This window comes from Zalophus californianus, chromosome 14 (genome assembly GCF_009762305.2).
Source record: "Zalophus californianus isolate mZalCal1 chromosome 14, mZalCal1.pri.v2, whole genome shotgun sequence".
In the NCBI taxonomy this organism is placed as follows: Eukaryota; Metazoa; Chordata; class Mammalia; order Carnivora; family Otariidae; genus Zalophus; species Zalophus californianus.
The window spans coordinates 55560384-55582664 of NC_045608.1; the positions used below are offsets into that span (position 1 = coordinate 55560384).

Consider the following 22281-nt stretch of genomic DNA (forward strand, 5'->3'; position numbering starts at 1 on the left):
AATTGCATACAGAAACTGATTTTTGCCCAGAGCCTAAAAGAACTGAATCATGTGTTTGTTTACTGGAGCAAAACGATCACGGGTGGAGAAGGGTGTCTCTGGCAGCTAAGTCAATGGGGACTGTTGCCTTGATTTCAAAAGGCGCCACGATTTTGAAAGAAATAAACATTATTGCTTAGGTGTAGACAAAGAAAAAAAAACTATTTTTTATTTCTAGTTGAAATTTTCAGGACAGTTTTCTATAGTTACAAGATGGACCTGTTCTCTTCTTGAGTAATAATATTTTATTGCTATAACCAGGGCTTTTCATAATAGAAGCTTTTAGTATTACCTTTTAAATAAGATCCACAAAATTTGAAAATAAATTTGTAAGCAATACCTGTGTTGTTGAATATACATTGTATCATTGATTTTTCCAAACATTTATGGAGATGCTTGATGAATCAGTGTATTGTTCAATTGTTGGTTACTTAGCACTTAGGGCAAAGATAATCTGTAACTGGAGAAAATTCATAGGGAAATGAACAACATTTGTCAATTAGATTTAATAGTTTGCTTAAGAAATTTTTAAGTGATATGTATATATGTATACATATTTGGATACTAAATAAATTTGGTACTAAAACACAGAAGATCTTTCAATTAGAGTTTTGAGATTCAATATATGCCTTAAAATGCAAACTGAAGTGTTATCTGATTGTTAATTCAGGTATGTTCTGGTATATTTGTACTGAAATACTCAATTTTATAAGGCAGTTACTTCCAAAGATGATTTTTATAAAGAAGTTCACTTTAAATGTGATACAGTGAGTAGGAGATTAATAAAGACAATATATCTTTAATCATCTTCCAAACTGTCAAACTATTTCTATATGGCAGAAATGTTTCTATCTCCCTGGGGATTTTATCCATGCCCTCAAGTGCCAAATTAGCTCCTTTTTTGTCCACATTGATTAAAGGAAAATGCATATTTCAATTGGGAGATAGATCTGTATATAAGCTATAGAATGTATATGGACTAATGTTTAATATCTCACTTTATGTCATCAGGATCTCACAGAAGAAGGCTCATGATCAGAGTACCCCATCGCCCAATGGTAGAGGTTTAAATGAATGGGAAGCAAATAGAAAAGCTTTTGGCCTTCTGGACTGCTTCTTTTGACATTTGAAAAGACCTAGCTGCTCACTCTTTATTATTTCACATGGTATGATTAGCTCTCAGCAGGTCTGGCATGCTTTCAGCTAGGTCTCAATCTTTGCATATTCAAGTATTGTTCCATTTTCTCAAGGTACAATATATATTGGGGCATTAAAATATAGACTATAACACAGAGATGCTAACTAAAGCTTTCAAAATGAATAATAATCTGATCATTTAATATTAGTGCACACTAGAATTGAGGAAACTGGAAAAAGAAATAAAGAAATGATTTTAAAGAAACACATATCATGTACTCAAAATGCAATTTTTGTTAATAGATGTCTCAAGATAATAGAACCAGAGGTTATTTTTTCTTTCCTTTGCTTTTCTTTACTTTTCAAGAAATCTATAATAAGCAGGTATTAACTGAATAATAATAAACATTATATGTTTTTAAATTGATAAATGTCTACACTTTTAAAAGCATAAGTTTATTTTAATCTGTTAGTTGTGACAAGCAATGCTATATTTTTTCAACGTCTAAAATCCTTCTAGGAAAAAAAAGCCAACTGAATGAAAATTTTCAAAATATGTCTTTCCAAGAGTTGGGAATATTTCAGAGATTCTTCACACAGAATACAGAGCCAGAGAAACTTGTATGTACATCTCCAGCTTACTCACTAAAAAATGTTATATTAGAAGAAACTGTTATATTTAAAATATTCATTAGCCTTATTATAAGACTGTCAAACCTCCAAAGCTTCATTTGATAGAAAGCTGACAGTTTTTATCCACTGATCTATCAGACTATAACCACATTATAGCTTACCTGGGCCAGTAGGTACCTACTAATTCATAAGTTGGAGTTAAAGTGTTTGACAGAAAGATATTAATAGAACAATTAAGAAAACACAAACACAACATAAAAATAGCCACCTTCTAATTCCCACTTCAACAGGGTATGTCAGTTGAGAAGATGGATCTTGCACCTAGATTTGAAGTAAACAAAGAGTCTGTCATAGGCAAACAGGGAGGAATTGAAACAGGTTTGTCTTTTAACAGAACATAGATTACACACAAATTTGTCTATGTTCGTTTCCCCACAGCCCCAGCATCACAGGTACATCATTTAAACTTGAGCTGATAAAATCTAGAACTACAATAATATCCACTAAAGAAACAGAACAATGTTAACTAAAGCTTATAAATTTGTAACAATCAAGCTGTTATAGAACAGCTATGGAATACTTGTACATAAAGTGCTGTTAAGCTTTAACATAAATTATCTTGGATTTCTTACACCTCCCACCTATCCAATTACTAAGCATAACTATTAAACCCTTCTCAAATCTGCTGACACTTGCCTGTATCTCTTGCTTGGATTACTTATTCAATTTACTACTTTTTTTACTGGTTTCATTTTTGACACCTACAACTTATTCTTCTCAGAGTATCCTAAAGTATTTTCATAAAATGAAAATCTGAACCAACTTACTCTCTCTCTCCCTCATATGTGTACACATTTTAAATATATTATTGAGCACATATATAAGTATGAGAAACCCCAAGAACACCAAAATTAAAATTTAAAAGAAATGGAAAATTGAAATCAGAGAAGTAAGTTATAACAGAAAACTAAAGCTTAGGCTTATCTGGAGGCAACTGCCTATACCAGGAACCTAGAGCTTCTGGGGATTGGAGGGAGCCAGAGGAAGAAACTAAACCTTGGATTCTGTCAAAGCACGGGAAATAAGCTGATTTGTGAGTGCAAGGAATTAGAGGGAAAGGAATGACAAAAAAAAAAAAAAGACTGCATTTGGGGCAATATCTTCACATCTAGATTTCAGTTCACCAACTCTTTTCAATGTTATCAAAATTTCTATTGAAATCTTTGAGTTCCTACTTTCTATATTTGTTGTTTTTCATTTAAAAAATATTTTCTAGATCTGTCCAGTCACTTTTATATCATTTCTTTCCCTCTAATTTAAGAAAATAATAGAATTTTCCACAACTGGTTAAAGTCATTAATTCAGAAATTCAAGACTATATATTAGAAAGCCTAATTATTTTTATTACTTTTTTAAAGATTTTATTTATTTATTTTTGCAAGAGAAAGAGAAAGAGGAATAATGTGCGAGCATGAGTAGGGGGAGGGGCAGAGGGAGAAGCAGACTCCCTGCTGAGCAGGGAGCCCCATTTGGGACCGGATTTCAGGACCCTGGGATCATGACCTGAGCTGAAGGCAGACGCGTAACTGACTGAGCCACCCAGGTGCCCAAGCCTAATTATTTTTAAGTCTCCACTTAAATTATAAGTGAATCTGTAGAACACTATCAGAAGAGAAAGATTTAAACATCTTCAAAAAAGAGATCATCTACAAAGAAAGGACAATAGGAGTGACAGCACATTTCTCAACAGGATGATATGATGTAATATGAATAATAAAAAGACCTTTTTAAAAAGGATTTAAAAAGTTAAAATAACAGGTCTAAATAAAAATATTTTCAGCTGGAAAATTAAGTTTCTTAAACTACACTTTATACTTAACCACCCATAGAACTTTAAATAAAGGAACTTCTAAAGCACTAATTTCAAGGAAGAAAACTTGTCTCCAAAGAAAAAGCCGAACAGACTGGAATAAGAAACATGGAAAGAAACTAGTGAATTTGAAGATGAGTGTAAAAGCTTAAGAACAGTCAGGATCTACTTTCCCAAAACACTGGAAACTCATCAAAGCCTTACAAAACCCAGCAAGCATGTATTAAAGAAAAAGGGCTAAATATTGAAAAGAATAGGGAAATTTATGGTGTTTTAACTTGCTGTAGTTCCATCTCCTAATGTGGTACTCTGCCGTAGTCTAGAAAAGTAACAGCCCACATTATTAGAGCAGGCTGTTAGTCACCCAAAGTAAGAGAATGGAACCCGAGCTTTTTCAAAGCTTCAGTCCCAAAGAACAGTCACATTATTTACTTGTCAGGTGGTTCCATGGAAGACCCCATTTAACAAGCTGTCTGAAGTTGACCTGATTTGGAGCTCGCCCACTGTGAAAAGCCTTCACCTCAGGAACATTTATGAAAACAATTACAGGAAAATGTTTTATCTTCACAGCTGCCTACAACAGTGAATAACATTTGAATCAAACAATAGACTAAACAAAAGCCTAAAAGTAAAAGCTAGGGAATAAGATGTCCATATCGTTTTGAAAGGCTCTAACATATTCCCTAGAAATCCAAAACAACACAGTCATGCATAGAGGCATATGCACATCCAAAAAAGGTCTAAGAAGGCCCTCAGGTCTCACCTGTAACTGAACTTGAGACTCTGCACAAGCAGGAAATAAAGGTTAGGGGAGATTTGTAAGCAGACTGGCTGAGTATCAAAGGTTTGCCATAACACAGAGAGCCCCTTAGCAAATACTGGTTCTAGGAATTTAAGGGAATCATTGTTTTATCATTAGATTATTAGACTGAGAAAAGACTTTAGTGGCTCCAGAAGATAAACAATATAGACTTTACATAATTAATTTTAAAAATCCACTAAACAAAAAACATCTATAACTCTAATAAGCATCAACAAGCCCTGGAAAAAGAAGAGAATCTCATTTTCAGAATTCCCATACAGTGTTATTTTAAATGTTCATTTTTCAGTAAGAAATTGGAATTGACATTCAAAGAAACAAGAAAGTATTGCCCATACACAAGAATAAAGCAATCAACAGAAACTATCTCAGATGAAACTCAGAAAACTAGAAAACTAGAAAAAAATAAAACTTTAAATCAGCCTTTTAAAATATTTACAAAAAACTAAATAAAGAAAATCATGTATAAAGAACCAAAGAAAAATATTAGAACAAGGTCACACCAGTGGAAATATCAATAATGAGACAGAAAATTTTTTTAAGAAAGGAAAAAAGAAATTTTGGATTTGAAAAGTAGAATCACTGAAATGAACAATAAGTAGAGGAGTTCAACAGAAGAAAGCAGAAGACAGAAGCTATTTGAGCAGGCAGAGAAAAAGAATCCATGAACATGAACATAAAGTTGATAAAATTATCCATTCTGAGGAGCAAAGTAAAAAAAGAAAAAAAGAAAAATAAACAAAACCTTAGAGACTTGTGGGACATCATCAGGAATACAAACAAAAGCATAATGGGATTCCCAGATTGAGAGAAGTGAGAAAAGGGCACAAAGAATATTCGAAGAAATAATGGGAAAAAAACTTTGCAAATTTGATGAAAAAATGAATATATGTATTCAGAAATTTCACTGAACTTCAAATAGGTTAAATTCAGATAGATCCACACCTAGTGGATCTGAAATATGTCTGCCCCAAATTCATATGCTAAAGTTCTAATACCCATGGGATGGTATTTGGAGATGGGGCCTTTGAAAGGTAATTAGAGTAAGTGAGGTCATGAGGGTGGGAACTTTATGATGAGATTAGTGCTTTCATAAGAAGAGACATCAGAGAACTTGTGCTCCCTTTTCCCACCATGCAAGAAGGTGTCCATCTACAAGCTAGGAAGGGAATTCTCACTAGAAACTGACTATACTAGTACCTTGATCTTGGAATTTTAGCCTCCAGAATGCTGAGAAAATAATATTTTTTTGTTTAAGCCAGAAAGCCTATGGTATTTAGTCATGACAGCCCAAGCAGACTAAGACACCAAGGTACCTCATCAAACTATTGGCAGCAAAGACAAAAAGAGAATATTGAAAGCAATAAGAAGCAACTCATCATACACAAAGGATCCTCAGTAAGACAAAGAGTTGATTTCTAATCAGAAACCAGGGAGGCCCAGAAGCAGTGGCCATAAAACAGGAATGCCAAAAACCATATTCAAAGTGCTAAAGAAAAAAACAACTGTCAACCAGAATCTATACCCAGCAAAACTATCCTGCAAAAAGTAAAGATGTTAAAATGTTCTTAGATAAACCAAAACTCAAAGAATTTGTTCCTAGCATATCTAACCTAAAAGAAAAACCAAAGAGAGTTCTTTAGTAGGACGAAATGAGAGGAAACTAAAAAGTAACTCTAATACTCATGAAGAAATAAAGAGCGATGTTATGAGGAAACCAAATCTAGCAGCATATAAAAAAATTAAATACCATGATCACGTGGGCTTTATCACAGGAATATAAAGCAGATTCCATATATATAAACCTAATCAGTGTAAAGCCTCATATTAATAAAATAAGGGAAGAACATATGATCATGTAAATAGATGCAAGAAAAACATTTGACAAATGTTCAACACACTTTCATGGCAAAAAAATAAAAAGCTCAATGAACTAGGGATAGAAGAAAGTTTCCTTAACTGATAAAGGACATCTATGAAAAAACAAGTTAAGATTATACTTAATTTTCTCTTACGCTCAGGAAGACAAGGTTTTATACTCCTGTCACTCCAGTCAATACTGTAGTGGAAGTTCTAGCCAAGGAAATTAAGAAAAAAAAGAGGTAATAAAAATCATCTATGTTGAGTAAAAAAGAGTTTAGCCAGGTTGCAGGATACAAGATCAATATATGAAAGTCAGTTGAGTTTTTACACAATAGTGATGAAAAATCTGAAAATGAAATTAAGAAAACAATTCCTTTTATACTACCATCAAAAAAAAAAATGATCAGAACTAAACTTAACAGAAGAAATGACTGTACACTGCGAACTTCAAAACACTGTTTTTTTTTTAAGATTTTATTTATTTATTTGAGAGAGACATAGCAAAAGTGGGGAGGAGGGGAAGAGGGAGAGGGAGCAGCAGACTCCCTGCTGAGCAGTAAGCCTGACACATGGCTCCATCCCAGGACCCTTGGATCATGAACTGAGCTGAAGACAGAAGCTTAAACAACTGAGCCACCCAGATGCCCCCAAAATATTGGTGAAATAAAAAAGACTTAAACTTCTATCTTACACCATACACAAATATCAACTCAAAATGGATTAAAGACTTTAACATAAGACATGAAACCATAAAACTCCTAAAATAAAACATAATGGGGAAAATCCTTGACATTAATCTAGGCAATGAGCTTTTGGATTTGACACCAAAAGCAAAGGCAAATAAAGCAAAAATAAATAAATGTGACTACATCAAGCTGTAAATCTTCTACACAGCAAAGGAAACTATCAACACAATGGAAGGCAATCTACAGAATGATAGATAATACGTGCAAACCATACATCTGACAAGGGGTTAATACTCAAAAGATATAAAGAACTCATACAACTCAATGGCAAAAAACAAAAAATCCAATTTGAAAAGTGGCGAAGGATCTAATTAGACGTTTTACCAAAGAAGATTTCCAAATGGCCAAGAGGTACATGAAAAGGTATTCAACATCACTGATTATCAGGAAAATGCAAATCAAAACTAGAGTGAGATATCACTTCACACCTGTTGGAATAGCTACCATCAAAAAGACAAGAAATAACAAGTGTTGACAAGGATGTGGATAAAAGGGAACCCTTGTTCACTGTTAGTAGAAATGTGAATTGATGCAGCCACTATGGAAAACAATATAGATATTCCTCAAAAAATTAAAAATAGAACTACCATATGATCCAGTAATCCCACTTCTGTGTATGCAGGAGAAATGAAAGTAAGAAATCTGCACTCCCATGTTTACTGCAGCATTATTCACAATAGCCAAGAAATAGAAATAACTGTTCATCAACAGATGAATGTATAAAGATACACACACACACATACACACAGGAATATTTTTCACCTATATTACATAGGTATACCTGGAGGGCATTATGCTAAATGAAATAAGCCAAAACAGAGAAAGACAAATACTACGTTGTATCACTTATATGTGGAATCTTAAAAAAAAAAAAAAAAGTCAAATTCATAGAAACAAAGAGAAGAAAAATAGAAAAGTGGTTGCCAGGGGCTGGGGTGTAAGGAAAATCGGAAAGCTGGTTAATGGGTGCAAATTTCCAGGTATAAGATGAATAAGGTCTGAGGATCCCCTGTAAAACATGATGACTATAGTTGATAATACTGTATCATATAATTGGAATTTGCTAAGAGAATAGGACTTAAATGTTTTCACACATACATACACACATGAGAAATATGTGGCCTGAAGGATGTGTTAATTAATTAGATGGGAGGAATCCTATCACAATGTACACATATACCAAATTACCAGATGTACATTTTAAATATCTTAAAGTTGTATATGTCAATTTACCTCAATAGAGCTAAGATACTTTTTAGGAAAAAAAAAGAGACAAATAAATGTAAAGACATTCCAGGTCCTAGACTGGAAGATTTATTGTTATTAAAGTGGCATTACTCCCCAAGTTAATCTACATGTTCAACACAATTTATATTGAAATTCCAGCTGCCTTTTTTTTTTTTAAGAAATTGGCAAGTTGATCCTAAAATTCATATGGAAACACAAGGGACTCAAAAAAGCCAAACCAATCTAAAAAAGAAAGTTAAATTAAGACAAGTCACACTTCTCAATGTCAAAACTTACTACAAAGGTACAATAATCAAGACATGTAGCACTAGCTTAGAGATAGACGTAGATCAATGGTATAGAACTGAATATCCGTAAATAAATCAGGTATCTATAATCAAATGATTTTTGACAAGGGTGCCAAACTAGTTCAATTGGGGAAAGAAGAGTCTTCAACAAATGGTGCAAGTACAACTGGACATTCACATGCAAAAGAAATGAACTAGATACTTCTCTCATAACATATCCAAAAATTAACTCAGAATAGATCAATAACCTAAATGTAGGTACTAAGGCTATAACACTGTTAGAAAAAAACAGGTGCAAAACTTTATGGCCCTGCTTTAGGCAACAGCGTCTTACATAAGACACCTATAGCACAAGCAACCAAAGGAAAAATAACCAAGTTGGACTTTATCAAAACTAAAAATGTTTACACATCAAAGAACACTTTGAAAAGAATTAAAATTCCAACCCAAAGACTGGAAGAAAATATTTGCTCATAATATACCAGATAAGGGTATAGTTCCAGAATATATAAAGAAATCTTACAGTTCAGCAATAAAAAGATAACCCAATTTAAAAAATGTGCAAAGAATGTGAATAGACATATACATATGGCCAATAAGCACATGAAATGATGTTCAAAAGATTAGTCATTAGGGAAATGCGAACCATAAGATGTTACTATTCCATATCCACTAGAATGGCTACAGTAAAAAAAAAAAAAAATGGAACATAAAAAATGTTGGGGGGCGCCTGGGTGGCTTGGTCAGTTAAGCATCTTACTTTTATCAGCTCAGGTCATGATCTCAGAGTCGTGAGATTAAGCCCTGAGTTGGGCTCCACGCCTAGTGTGGAGCCTGCTTACAGATTCTCTCTCCTTCTTCCTCTGCCCCTCCCCCTCTCCTCAAAAAAAAAAATGTTGGTAAAGACGTGGAGATTTTGGAAACCTTATGCATTGCTGTGGGAATTTAAATGGTAAGCTACTTTGAAAACAGTTTGGCAGTTCCTAAAAAAGTTAAACAGAGTTGCCATATAACCCAGCAATTCTACTCCTGGGTATATAACCAAGAGAACTAAAAAAAACTGTACATATGAAAATTTTGTTCATAGCAACATTACTCATGATAAATAAAATGTAGAAACTTCTCAAAGTGTCCATCAACTAATGAATGGATAAACAAAATTTGTCACAACCATACAATGGAATATTATTCATACATAGAAAGTTTCATTATTGTCAATATGTAAGGGAAAGAGGGCAAATAGATACACAGTCAAAAATTCAATTTTCAGATATTCATCATGTTTTTTTATGTAATTTTTCTTCTTGGGCTACTTCCTGGAAAAGTTACACTTGCAAATCCATTTATCCTAACATATGTACACTTGTATTCTCTATTCTGTCTCCTTTATTGTGAATTACATTACTTTTATATGTCAACAAACCATTTTATTTTCTGGTCCACTTCTGTGAATTTGGGATATAATTCAATACACAAATATGCAAATTTCACAAATACAAACAATAGCATGAAAACACTTTAGCCAACCTGACCTGCTCCCTGTTAACTAAATGTTAGCTAAGGCTAGTGAACAATATCTCCTTCATGGCACCTGAACAACCAAGTATATAATAGTCATGAGCCATCATTGAGAAAGTGTTGGGAATGTAATCTGATGATAATTACATCACAATTAATCTTGCATTTCATATTTAGTAAATGTATTTCAACAAATGTTTCATCCCTTTTTCTCTGGAACAGTTAAACTGCTTGTAGACCATCTGATGCTCAGACAGGTTATAAAGTAGGCCAAAGATTTTGCTTTGAGATACACTTACCAGTCTTAGCTCCCTGAAGGTGAAGATTTTTACCCATTGCCATCACCTACCTAGACTATCTAAGAACTAATATATGCCCAATAAATTTCACAGTCTTTAAATGTGTATATTTCTCCTTTTCTTTACTCACCTTATCATCCTTTTGACTCCAAGGAGACAACTTCTATAAGGATAACTTGCCAATCCAGTTTGGCTTCTCTGAATTTTTAACTCTTTTTGCTATTTCCCTGCCAGAAAAATTTCACTTACGTGGTAAAAATTTTCAAGTGTAGTTTTTCCAAAACAAACTCATTATTATGTACTACCTTACATCAGACACACATCTGCCTCATATTTCCCCTGCCACTTGTAACATTTTTGCACTAATAATCCAGGCTCAACCTCCAAGTCTTTTACTTCCTTACCTACTGTCAATATTAAAACATGCTTATTTTTTTATCCTTTTAAAAACATGCTTATTTTCTTTATAATGATGTTTAAATTACAAATGTAATATGGGCTTATTTTAAGAGTTAATATGATCCAAAGCTGCATAAAAAATTCTTAATACTTCAACCCCAACTTCCATGTCCTGTTCCTTTTACGTGTTTCAAGATTGGTCTATGGCACAATGACTGTGATAGCAAATTGCGTCTTCAAACCCCAAATCATGCCAAGTCTCCTTTTCCATTCCCACTGCAACTACTCTAACTCAGGTCTTCCCTATCAAAATGATGATATTTTCCATGTTTGACTCTCCACTTTGTCCATAATCTATTCTGCTCACTTCTATTATATTGTTCTTAAGATCACGTCCTATTTTGCCACTCTCCAATGTAAAAAAAAAAAAAAAATCACTGATGGCCAATTGAATAGTCTAAACTCCGTATTTTAACATTCAAGGATCCCCTCTAGTTGTTAAAGCATAAAATAATGAAAATTTGGACTAGGAATTAGAAGAACAAACTTATTACTAACTGTGCAATCATACCTCTAAACCTTCTTATTTATCTGTAGAATGAGGAATAAGTACATCAAAAACAAAACAAAACAAAACAAAACCATTCTGGCTTACTATAGAATTACACAAGTCTTTCAAATCTTAGCTTCCATTACTCCACTAAGTGGAGTATTTCATCCAATGAAACTATGCACCATTCCGCAGAAAGGACTTTGCAAGTACTACACCTGCCAAAGTTTTTGCCCTTGACATTCCTCTCTGCAAGCAATATTTAACTCCTACTCCTAATAAAATAATATTCATACATAATGGTTGCATCTTTCACAATTTTTTTTCTAAACCAGAATAGCTACTTTCTATAAATTCCCAAAGCATGTGGATTTTGCTTTTTTGGAACACCGCCAGCCTTTCTTTATAATATAGCTTAAAAAAAAAAAAAAACTTCATATTTTAGAGCCATTTTAAGTTCACAGCAAAACTGAGTGGAAGTTACAAAGTTATTTGCCTTCTACTGCCTGACCCCACAAATACACAGTTTTTACCCACTTTTGACACCCCACACCCAGGTAGTACAATTGTTACAATTGATGAAATTACACTGTCACTGAGAGTCCATAGTTTACATTAGGGTTCACTCTTGCATTTGGACAAATATATACTCTAGGGTTTTGGGAAATACATAATGACATATATCCATCATTGTAGTATCATACAGAATAGTTTTACTGCCTTAAAAACTCTTTGTGCTTTACCTATTCACCCCTTCCTCCTCTATAAACCATAGAAACCACTGATCCTTCACCATCTTCATAATTTTGCATTTTCCAGAATGTCAGATTATTGGAATTATACATTATGTAGCCTTTTCAGATTGGCTTCTTTCACTTAAGTAATGTGCATTTAAGGTTCCTCCTGGTCATTTCATAGCTTGATAGGTCAATTCTTTACAGCACTGAATAATATTACATTGTCGGGTGTACAACAATTTATTTACCATTTGCCTACCGAATGACATCTTGGTTGCTTCCAAGTTTTGTCAATCCTGAAAAAGCCGCTATAAACAACCATGTGCAGGTTTTTGTGTGGACATAAATTTTCAATTCATTTGTGCAAATACCAAGGAGCACAATTGCTGGACCATAAGATAAGAATATGTTTAGTTTTATAAAAAAAAAAAAAAAACTGCCAGACTGTCTTCCAGAGTAACGATACCATTTTGCACTCCCACCAACAATGAATGAAAGTTCCTTGGGGCACCTGGGTGGTTCAGTTGATTAAATTTCTGACTCGATTTTGGCTCAGATCATGATCTCAGTGTCCTGAGATCGAGCTTTGCATCAGGCTCTCTGCTGCGCATGGAGCCTGCTTGAGATTCTCTCTCTCCTTCTCCCTCTGCCCCTCCCCTGCCCCACTCATGTGCTCTCTCACTCTCTCTTTAAAAAAAAAAAAAAAAGGCCAGTGTTTGGATTTTTGTCATTCTAATAGTGTATGATGATATCTTGTTTTAATTTGCAATTCCTGAATAACATAGGATATTGAGTATTATAACTATTTTTGTACGCATTATATCTTCATTTTAATTATAGACTTCTTATGGGTAGCCAAAGTTATTCATCTTTTTGTCATCCACTGAATGTAATATAAAGCCTTGAAATAATTATTGAACAAAATGCTAGGATTTGAGGGAAAATAAAAGAAATGAAAAACAATTGTCTCAGTTGATTGGAAAGATGAATTCAGCCTCAGAGATGTCTAAGATGTAATACCAGAATCAGTCATTGTTGGAATTGTAGTAATTTTGTATATATTTGTGAATCTTTATTGGTATATTTGTTCACAGATGATATTCTTTCTTATAATGAATAGGTTTGTGAGCCCAAGGTACATGGCCTTACTGTACTACTGTTGCTTTGTTGTTTGCTTGCATAGCCTGAGAGAGATTAAAGGGAAAATGAACTGTATTTCCAATATGCTAACTCCTATCAACGATCTCCCCAAATCTTAAATAATGACAATTTGAGGGGCGTCTGGGTGGCTCAGATGGTTAAGCATCTGCCTTCGGTTCAGGTCATGATCCCAGGGTCCTAGGATTGAGCCCCCCATTGGGGTCCCCGCTCAGCAGGGAGCCTGCTTCTCCCTGTCCCTCTACTGTTTCTCCTGCTTGTGCTCCCTCACTCTCTGTCAAATAAATAAATAAAATCTTAAAAAAATGACAATTGACAATTTGACTTTCAAAGTTAATTCATTCAGCAAACATTTATTGAGTGTTTACTATATACTAGGCACTATTCCAAAACAAACATTATGTTGGTGAGCAGAATCAGTTCTTAATAATGATAAAGTTAGACTGGGAGCAAGATGGCGGAGGAGTAGGAGACCTGGATTTCGCCTGGTCTCAGGAATTCAGCTGAATAGGGATCAAACCATTCTGAACACCTACGAACTCAACAGGAGATCGAAGAAGAGAGTAGCAACAACTCTCTGAACAGATAAGCAACCACTTACTGGAAGGTAGGACGTGTGGAGAAGTGAATCCGAGGCGATATTCAGGAGGATAGATGGCAGGGGCGGGGGCCTCTGCCGCTTCTGGCAAGTGATAGAGCCGCGGAGCACAAAATCGGAACTTTTAGAAGTCGGCTCCACTGAGGGACCTCGCTCCAGTGGCTAAGTGGAGGTTGGAACAGTCCCAGGACAGTGTGGTCTCAGGACCCTCGGGGTCACAGAAAGACCAGGGGTGCCTGAATGCAGAAGAGCTCCCAGGTATTGGAGCGGGGAAGCCGGCTGCAGAGACGGAGCTGAGGTGCGGGCTCTCAGCTCAGGGTTGCCATAAACTGTGATCCGCAGCACAGGTGGGCCACTGCTCCTCCAGCAGGGACCCAACAAGCGGCAGATCCAGGGAGACTCCCCTTCCCCCAGAGAGGAGCGGCGCGGGAGCGCACCGCAGGGATCTGCTGGGTTTGGAGACTCTACATGGGGTCAGGAGCCAGAGGTAGAAACGCTTGGTCACAGGCCAGGTGAGCACGGAGTGTGGCCAGAGACCGGTGAGATGGGAGTGACTGACTGCTTTTCTCTGGGGGTGCACTGAGGAGTGGGGCCCCGAGTTCTCAGCTCCTCTGGGCGGAGATTGGGAGGCCACCATTTTCACCCTGGTCCTCCAAAGCTGTACCGAGAGCTTGTAGGGAACAAAAGCTCCTGAGAGCAAACCGGAGCAGCTTGCTTAGCCCGGACTCACAAGGGCGGGGCAATTCCGCCTCTAGCAAAGAGATTTGGGAACCATGGCAACAGGCCCCTCCCCCAGAAGATCAGCATGAACAGCCAGCCAAGACCAACTTTACCGATCAAGGAGAACGGGAGAACTCCAGCGCTAGGGGAATACTGCACATAGAATTCATGGCTTTTTTACCATGATTCATTAGTTTTTCAAAGTTATTTTTTTAACTTTTTTTTTTGAATTTTTCTTTTTCCCTTTTTCAACCAACATCTTATCAATCCATTTAAAAAAAAATTTTTTATTTTTCATTTTTAGAGTCATATTTTATCCCTTCATAGTAGTTACCCTTATTTTTGGCATATATATATAAGTTGTTCTCTCCTTAAAATTTTGAGATACAGTTTCTTCTAACAGATCAAAATATACCCTAAATCACTAGTGTATGGCTTTGTTCTAGTCTCCTGCCTGATCACATTTTCTCCCTTTTCTTATTCTTCTTTTTTCCTTTTTTTTTAAATTTTCTTCTTTCTTTTTTCAAACAACTTCTTATCAATTCCTTTTATAAAATCTTTTATAATTTTCATCTTTACAGTCATCTTCCATCCCTTCATTGTATCAACCCTTATTTTGTACATATATAAGTCTTTCTTCCTTTAAAATTTTAGCAGGCACTTTCTTCTAAAAGACCAAAATACGCCCAAAATCTAGTGTGTGGCACTGATCTATGCACTAGCCTGATCATATGTGATATATTCTGTTTATTTTTGTTTTGTTCTGTTTTTGTTTGTTTTTATCTTTATCTTTTTCTTTTTTTTTCTCTCTTTCTTTTTTCTTTCTTTCCCTTTCTTTTGCCCTGGTTTCAGGTCTCTTCTGATTTGTATAGAGTATATTTGCTGGGGACGTTGTTAATCTGTTAGCATTTTGTTCTCTCATTCATCTATTCTCCTCTGGACAAAATGACAAGACGAAAAAAATCACCTCAGCAAAAAGAACAAGAGGTACTACAATCAGCCAGGGACCTACTCAATACGGACATTAGTACGATGTCGGACCTAGAGTTCAGAAACATGCCTTTAAAGATACTAGCTGGCCTTGAAAAAAGCATGGAAGTTATTAGAGAAACCCTTTCTGGAGAAATAAAAGAACTAAAATCTAACCAAGTCGAAATCAAAAAGGCTATTGATGAGGTGCAATCAAAAATGGGGGCACTAACTGCTAGGATAAATGAGACAGAAGAGAGAATTAGCGATATAGAAGACCAAATGATGGAAAATAAAGAGGCTGAGAAAAAGAGAGATAAACAACTACAGGATCACGAGGGCAGAATTCGAGAGATAAGCGATACGATAAGACGAAACAACATTAGAATAATTGGGATCCCAGAAGAAGAAAGAGACAGAGGGGAAGAAGGTATATTGGAGCAAATTATAGCAGAGAACTTCCCTAATGTGGGGAAGGACAGGCATCAAAATCCAGGAGGCACAGAGTACCCCTCTCAAAATCAATAAAAATAGGTCAACACCCCAACATCTAATAGTAAAACTTACGAGTCTCAGAGACAAAGAGAAAATCCTGAAAGCAGCTCGGGAGAAGAGATATGTAACCTACAATGGTAGAAACATTAGATTGGCAACAGACCTATCCACAGAGACCTGGCAGGCCAGAAAGGACTGGCATGATATCTTCAGAGCACTAAACGAGAAAAATATGCAGCCAAGAATACTATATCCAGCTAGGCCGTCATTGAAAATAGAAGGAGAGATAAAAAGCTTCCAAGACAAACAAAAACTAAAGGAATTTGCAAACACAAAAGCAGCCCTATAAGAAATATTGAAAGGGGTCCTCTAAGCAAAGAGAGAGCCTAAAAGCAGCATAGATCAGAAAGGAACACAGACAATAAACAGTAACAGTCACCTTATAGGCAATACAATGGCACTAAATTCATACCTTTCAATAGTTACCCTGAATGTAAATGGGCTAAATGCCCCAATCAAAAGACACAGGCTATCAGGTTGGATTAAAAAACAAGACCCATCGATATGCTGTCTGCAAGAGACTCATTTTAGACCCCAAGACACCCCCAGATTGAAAGTGAGGGGGTGGAAAACCATTTACCATGCTAATGGACACCAAAAGAAAGCTGGGGTGACAATCCTTATATCAAATTAGATTTTAAAACAAAGACTGTAATAAGAGAGGAGGAAGGACACTATATCCTACCTAAAGGGTCTATCCAACAAGAAGATCTAACAATTGTAAATATCTATGCCCCTACCATGGGAGCAGCCAATTATATAAGGCAATTAAAAACAAAAGCGAAGAAACACATTGACAACAATACAATAATAGTGGGGGACTTTAACACCGCCCTCACTGAAATGGACAGATGATCTAAGCAAAAGATCAACAAGGAAATAAAGACTTTAAATGAAACACTGGACCAAATGTACGTCACAGACATATTCAGAACATTCCATCCCAAAGCAACGGAATACACATTCTTCTCTAGTGCCCATGGCACATTCTCCAGAACTGATCACATCCTAGGTCACAAATCAGGTCTCAACCGGTACCAAAAGATTGGGTTTATTCCCTGCATATTTTCTGACCACAGTGCTTTGAAACTAGAACTCAATCACGAGAGGAAAGTCAGAAAGAACTCAAATACATGGAGGCTAAAGAGCATCCTACTGAAGAATGAATGGGTCAACCAGGAAATTAAAGAAGAATTTAAAAAATTCATGGAAACCAATGAAAATGAAAACACAACTGTTCAAAATCTTTGGGATGCAGCAAAGGCAGTCCTGAGAGGAAAGTATATAGCAATACAAGCCTTTCTCAAGAAGCAAGAAAGGTCTCAAATACACAACCTAACCCTACACCTAAAGGAGCTAGAGATAAAACAGCAAATAAAGCCTAAACCCAGCAGGAGAAGAGAAATAATAAAGATCAGAGCAGAAATCAATGAAATAGAAACCAAAAGAACAGTAGAACAGATCAACGAAACTAGGAGCTGGTTCTTTGAAAGAATGAAAAAGATTGATAAACCCCTGGCCAGACTTCTCGAAAAGAAAAGAGAAATGACCCAAATCAACAAAATCATGAATGAAAGAGGAGAGCTCACAACCAACACCAAAGAAATACAAACAATTATAAGAACATATTATGAGCAACTCTATGCCAGCAAATTAGATAATCTGGAAGAAATAGATGCATTCCTAGAGATGTATCAACTACCAAAACTGAACCAGGTAGAAATAGAAAACCTGAACAGACCTATAACCACTAAGGAAATTGAAACAGTCATCAAATATTTCCCAACAAACAAAAGCCCAGGGCCAGATGGCTTCCCAGGGGAATTCTATCAAACATTTAAAGAAGAATTAATACCTATTCTCCTGAAACTGTTCCAAAAAATAGAAATGGAAGGAAAACTTCCAAACTCATTTTATGAGGCCACCATTACCTTGATCCCAAAACCAGACAAAGACCCCATCAAAAAGGAAAATTAGAGACCAATATCTTTGATGAACAGGGATGCAAAAATTCTCACCAAAATACTAGCCAATAGGATCCAACAGTACATTAAAAGGATTATTCACCATGACCAAGTGGGATTTATCCCTGGGCTGCAAGGTTGGTTCAACATCTGCAAATCAATCAATGTGATACAATGCATTTAGAAAAGAAAGAACAAGAATCATATGATCTTCTCAATAGATGCAGAAAAAGCATTGGACAAAGTACAGCATCCTTTCTTGATCAAAACTCTTCAGAGTATAGGGATAGAGGGTACATACCTCAATATCATAAAAGTCATCTATGAAAAACCTACAGTGAATATCATTCTCAATGGGGAAAAGCTGAGAGCTTTTCCCCTAAGGTCAGGAACGTGGCAGGGATGTCCACTATCACCACTGCTATTCAACATAGTATTAGAAGTCCTAGCCACAGCAATCAGACAACAAAAAGAAATCAAAGGCATCCAAATTGGCAAAGAGGAAGTCAAACTCTCACTCTTTGCAGATGATATGATACTGTATGTGGAAAACCCAAAAGATTCCACCCCAAAACTGCTAGAACTCATACAAGAATTCAGTCAAGTAGCAGGATATAAAATCAATGCACAGAAATCAGTGGCATTCCTATACACCAACAACAAGACAGAAGAGAGACAAATCAAGGAGTCGATGCCATTTACAATTGCACCCCAAACCATAAGATACCTAGGAATAAATTTAACCAAAGAGGCAAAGGATCTGTACTCAGAAAACTATAAAATACTCATGAAAGAAATTGAAGAAGACACAAAGAAATGGAAAAACATTCCATGCTCATGGTTTGGAAGAACAAACATTGTGAAGATGTCAATGCTACCTAGAGCAATCTACACATTCAATGCAACCCCCATCAAAATACCATCCATTTTTTTCAAAGTAATGAAACAAATATTCCTAAAATCTGTATGGAACCAGAAGAGACCCCGAATAGCCAGAGGACTATTGAAAAAGAAAAGCAAAGCTGGGGGCATCACAATTCTGGACTTCCAGCTCTATTACAAAGCTGTCATCATCAAGACAGTATGGTACTGGCACAAAAACAGACACATAGATCAATGGAACAGAATAGAGAGCCCAGAAATGGACCCTCAACTCTATGGTCAACTCATCTTTGACAAAGCAGGAAAGAATGTCCAATGGAAAAAAGACAGTCTCTTCAACAAATGGTGTTGGGAAAATTGGACAGCCACATGCAGAAGAATGAAACTGGACCATTGCTTTACACCACACACAAAAATAGACTCCAAATGGTTGAAAGACCTAAACATGAGACAGGAGTCCATCAAAATCCTAAAGGAGAACACAGGTAGCAACCTCTTCGACCTCAGCCACAGCAACTTCTTCCTAGAAACATCGCCAAAGGTAAGGGAAGCAAGGGCAAAAATGAACTATTGGGATTTCATCAAGATAAAAAGCTTTTGCACAGCAAAAGAAACAGTCCACAAAACCAAAAGACAACCGACAGAATGGGAGAAGATATTTGCAAATGACATATCAGATAAAGGGCTATAAAATCCAAAATCTATAAAGAACTTACCAAACTCAACACCCAAAGAACAAATAATCCAATCAAGAAATGGGCAGAAGACATGAACAGACATTTTCCAAAGAAGACATCCAAATGGCCAACAGAGACATGAAAAAGTGCTCAACATCACTCGGCATCAGGGAAATCCAAATCAAAACCTCAATGAGATACCACCTCATACCCGTCAAAAGGGCTAAAATTAACAAGTCAGGAAAAGACAGATGTTGGCGGGGATGTGGAGAAAGGGGAACCCTCCTACACTGTTGGTGGGAATGCAAGCTGGTGCAACCACTCTGCAAAACAGTATGGAGGTTCCTCAAACAGTTGAAAATAGAGCTACCATACGATCCAGCAATTGCACTACTGGGTATTTAGCACAAAGACACAAATGTAGGGATCCGAAGGGGTACGTGCACCCCGATGTTTATAGCAGCAATGTCCACAATAGCCAAACTGTGGAAAGAGCCAAGATGTCCATCGACAGATGAATGGATAAAGAAGAAGTGGTATATATACACAATGGAATATTATGCAGCCATAAAAAGGAATGAGATCTTGCCATTTGCAACGACGTGGATGGAACTGGATGGTGTTATGCTGAGTGAAATAAGTCAATCAGAGAAAGACATGTATCATATGACCTCACTGATATGAGGAATTCTTAATCTTAGGAAACAAACTGAGTGTTGCTGGACTGGTGGGGGGTGGGAAGGATGGGGTAGCTGGGTGATAAACATTGGGGAGGGTACGTGCTATGGTGAGCGCTGTGAATTGTGCAAGACTGTTGAATTACAGATCTGTACTTCTGAAACAAATAATGCAATATATGTTAAGTAAAAAAAAAGAAGTAGATAGCAGGAGGGGAAGAATGAAGGGGAGTAAGTCAGAGGGGGAGACGAACTAGGAGAGATGATGGACTCTGAAAAACAAACTGAAGGTTCCAGAGGGGAGGGGGGTGGTGGGGGGACGGGTTAGCCTGGTGATGGGTATTAAAGAGGGCACATTCTGCGTGGAGCACTGGGTGTTATGCACAAACAATGAATCATGGAACACTACAACAAAAACTAATGATGTAATGTATGGTGATTAACATAACAATAAAAAATTTTAAAAAAATATTGGTGCATATATACATGTAAAAAAATAAATAATGATAATGTTAATGATTTTTATTATATACATTTAAGTTTTTCCTCCTATATCTAATAAAATGTTTCAGGATATGTCATTTGGTATATTTTAAATTAATGTTATTCTAGTTTAGAAATAAATCAGTCCTGAAAAGATTAAGGCTAAACTCCTTTAAACCAACCTCACAATACTTTCTTTCCATTCCTCATTTCCAAATAAATAATTATTTTAATTTCTATATGGCTGTGAGATATTTGTATCCAGAAGACTCACATTGACATTTGGACTTAGAGATATGTTTTTAAGCATGTTTTTGCTTCTTGCTATGACCTTATCAGGTTTCCTCTCCTAACTATACACTGGATGATTGTGGAGTTTTTTAGTTACAATTTAAGTAATAGAGAAAAAATATATACATACATATGATCCATTGCATACAGATAATATCCAAATGGATTTGAATTTCAACATCTCTGTTTTGGCAAGAATTCAGATTTATAAGCAGAAGCTTCCGTCTGGAATTACAGTCTATATAAAGAGGCAAAACGGATTGATTGATATTCATTCACCATAATTTACAAGAGCTGAGAATGCTTATCTCTTGATAAGGATGGCTAAAGGCCATCTGTAACAGATCATATGCAAATAAAAGCTTGCAATGTAAATTAAAATAGTCTCTTACAATGTAGTAAAACTGGACAAATAATTTATATATATGATTTTATAGATCTCCCAAATGCTTTTCTCTAAATAATTGTCAACTAACTGTAAATTCAGTAAAATTCTATTATGTTTACATCTTCAATATTTATATGAATGAATGTGCTGTCCTTTGTAAATGAAGGTAGAATTATCCAGTCACTATGAGTAAAACGTATGCTTTGAATTGTTGGTAAGATTTTTTGTTTTTTAAATATTTTATTTATTTATTTGTCAGAGAGAGAGAGCACAAGCAGGGGGAGAAGCAGGTTCCCCGCTGAGCAAGGAGCCCAATGCTAGACTGGATCCCAGGACCCTGGAATCATGACCTGAGCCGAAGGCAGACGCTTAACCAGCTGAGCCACCCAGGCGCCCCGAATTGTTAGTAAGATTTTAGGATTCATCAGTTTATAGTGAATCACAGTCTTTTAATCCTCCTTGTGAAACTAAGTGGAACAGTCAAGGAAAGACTCCAAAGACAGTATTAAATACAAAAATACTGAGTGGAATTTTAGGTTGTGATAGCTTAAAACTTAAAGAATATTTTTATTTAAATACACAAAAAGCTATATTTTGACAATGATTTTAAGCTTCTTTTATATATTATTACAATTGTATACTTCCCACTCAAAAAAAGTACTCTGGTATTACTCAGATCAGTACATTAGAGCAATTACTTTGTCTTTTAAAGCAATTATAAATGGTGTTCTATACATAGGTCTGGTATACAATGCAAAACAGTTTCACATGAA

At 35.8% G+C, this 22281-nt stretch overlaps 1 protein-coding gene across 10 annotated transcripts in view; it reads right to left on the reverse strand.

The window, feature by feature from the left end:
- Positions 1–22281, reverse strand: part of NOL4 (nucleolar protein 4) — a 412809-nt gene that overhangs the window by 353058 nt on the left and 37470 nt on the right. Inside the window, exons 1-3 of one of the 10 annotated variants that reach the window (XM_027577291.2) lie at positions 10591–10688; positions 2078–2130; positions 380–499 (exon numbers count right to left, since the gene is read on the reverse strand). The exons of the other annotated variants lie outside the window; for them this stretch is intronic. The gene's annotated coding sequence lies outside the window, so the exon portion shown is untranslated. Of the gene's footprint in view, positions 1–379; positions 500–2077; positions 2131–10590; positions 10689–22281 lie in introns of those variants that run through there. 10 annotated transcript variants of the gene reach the window in all.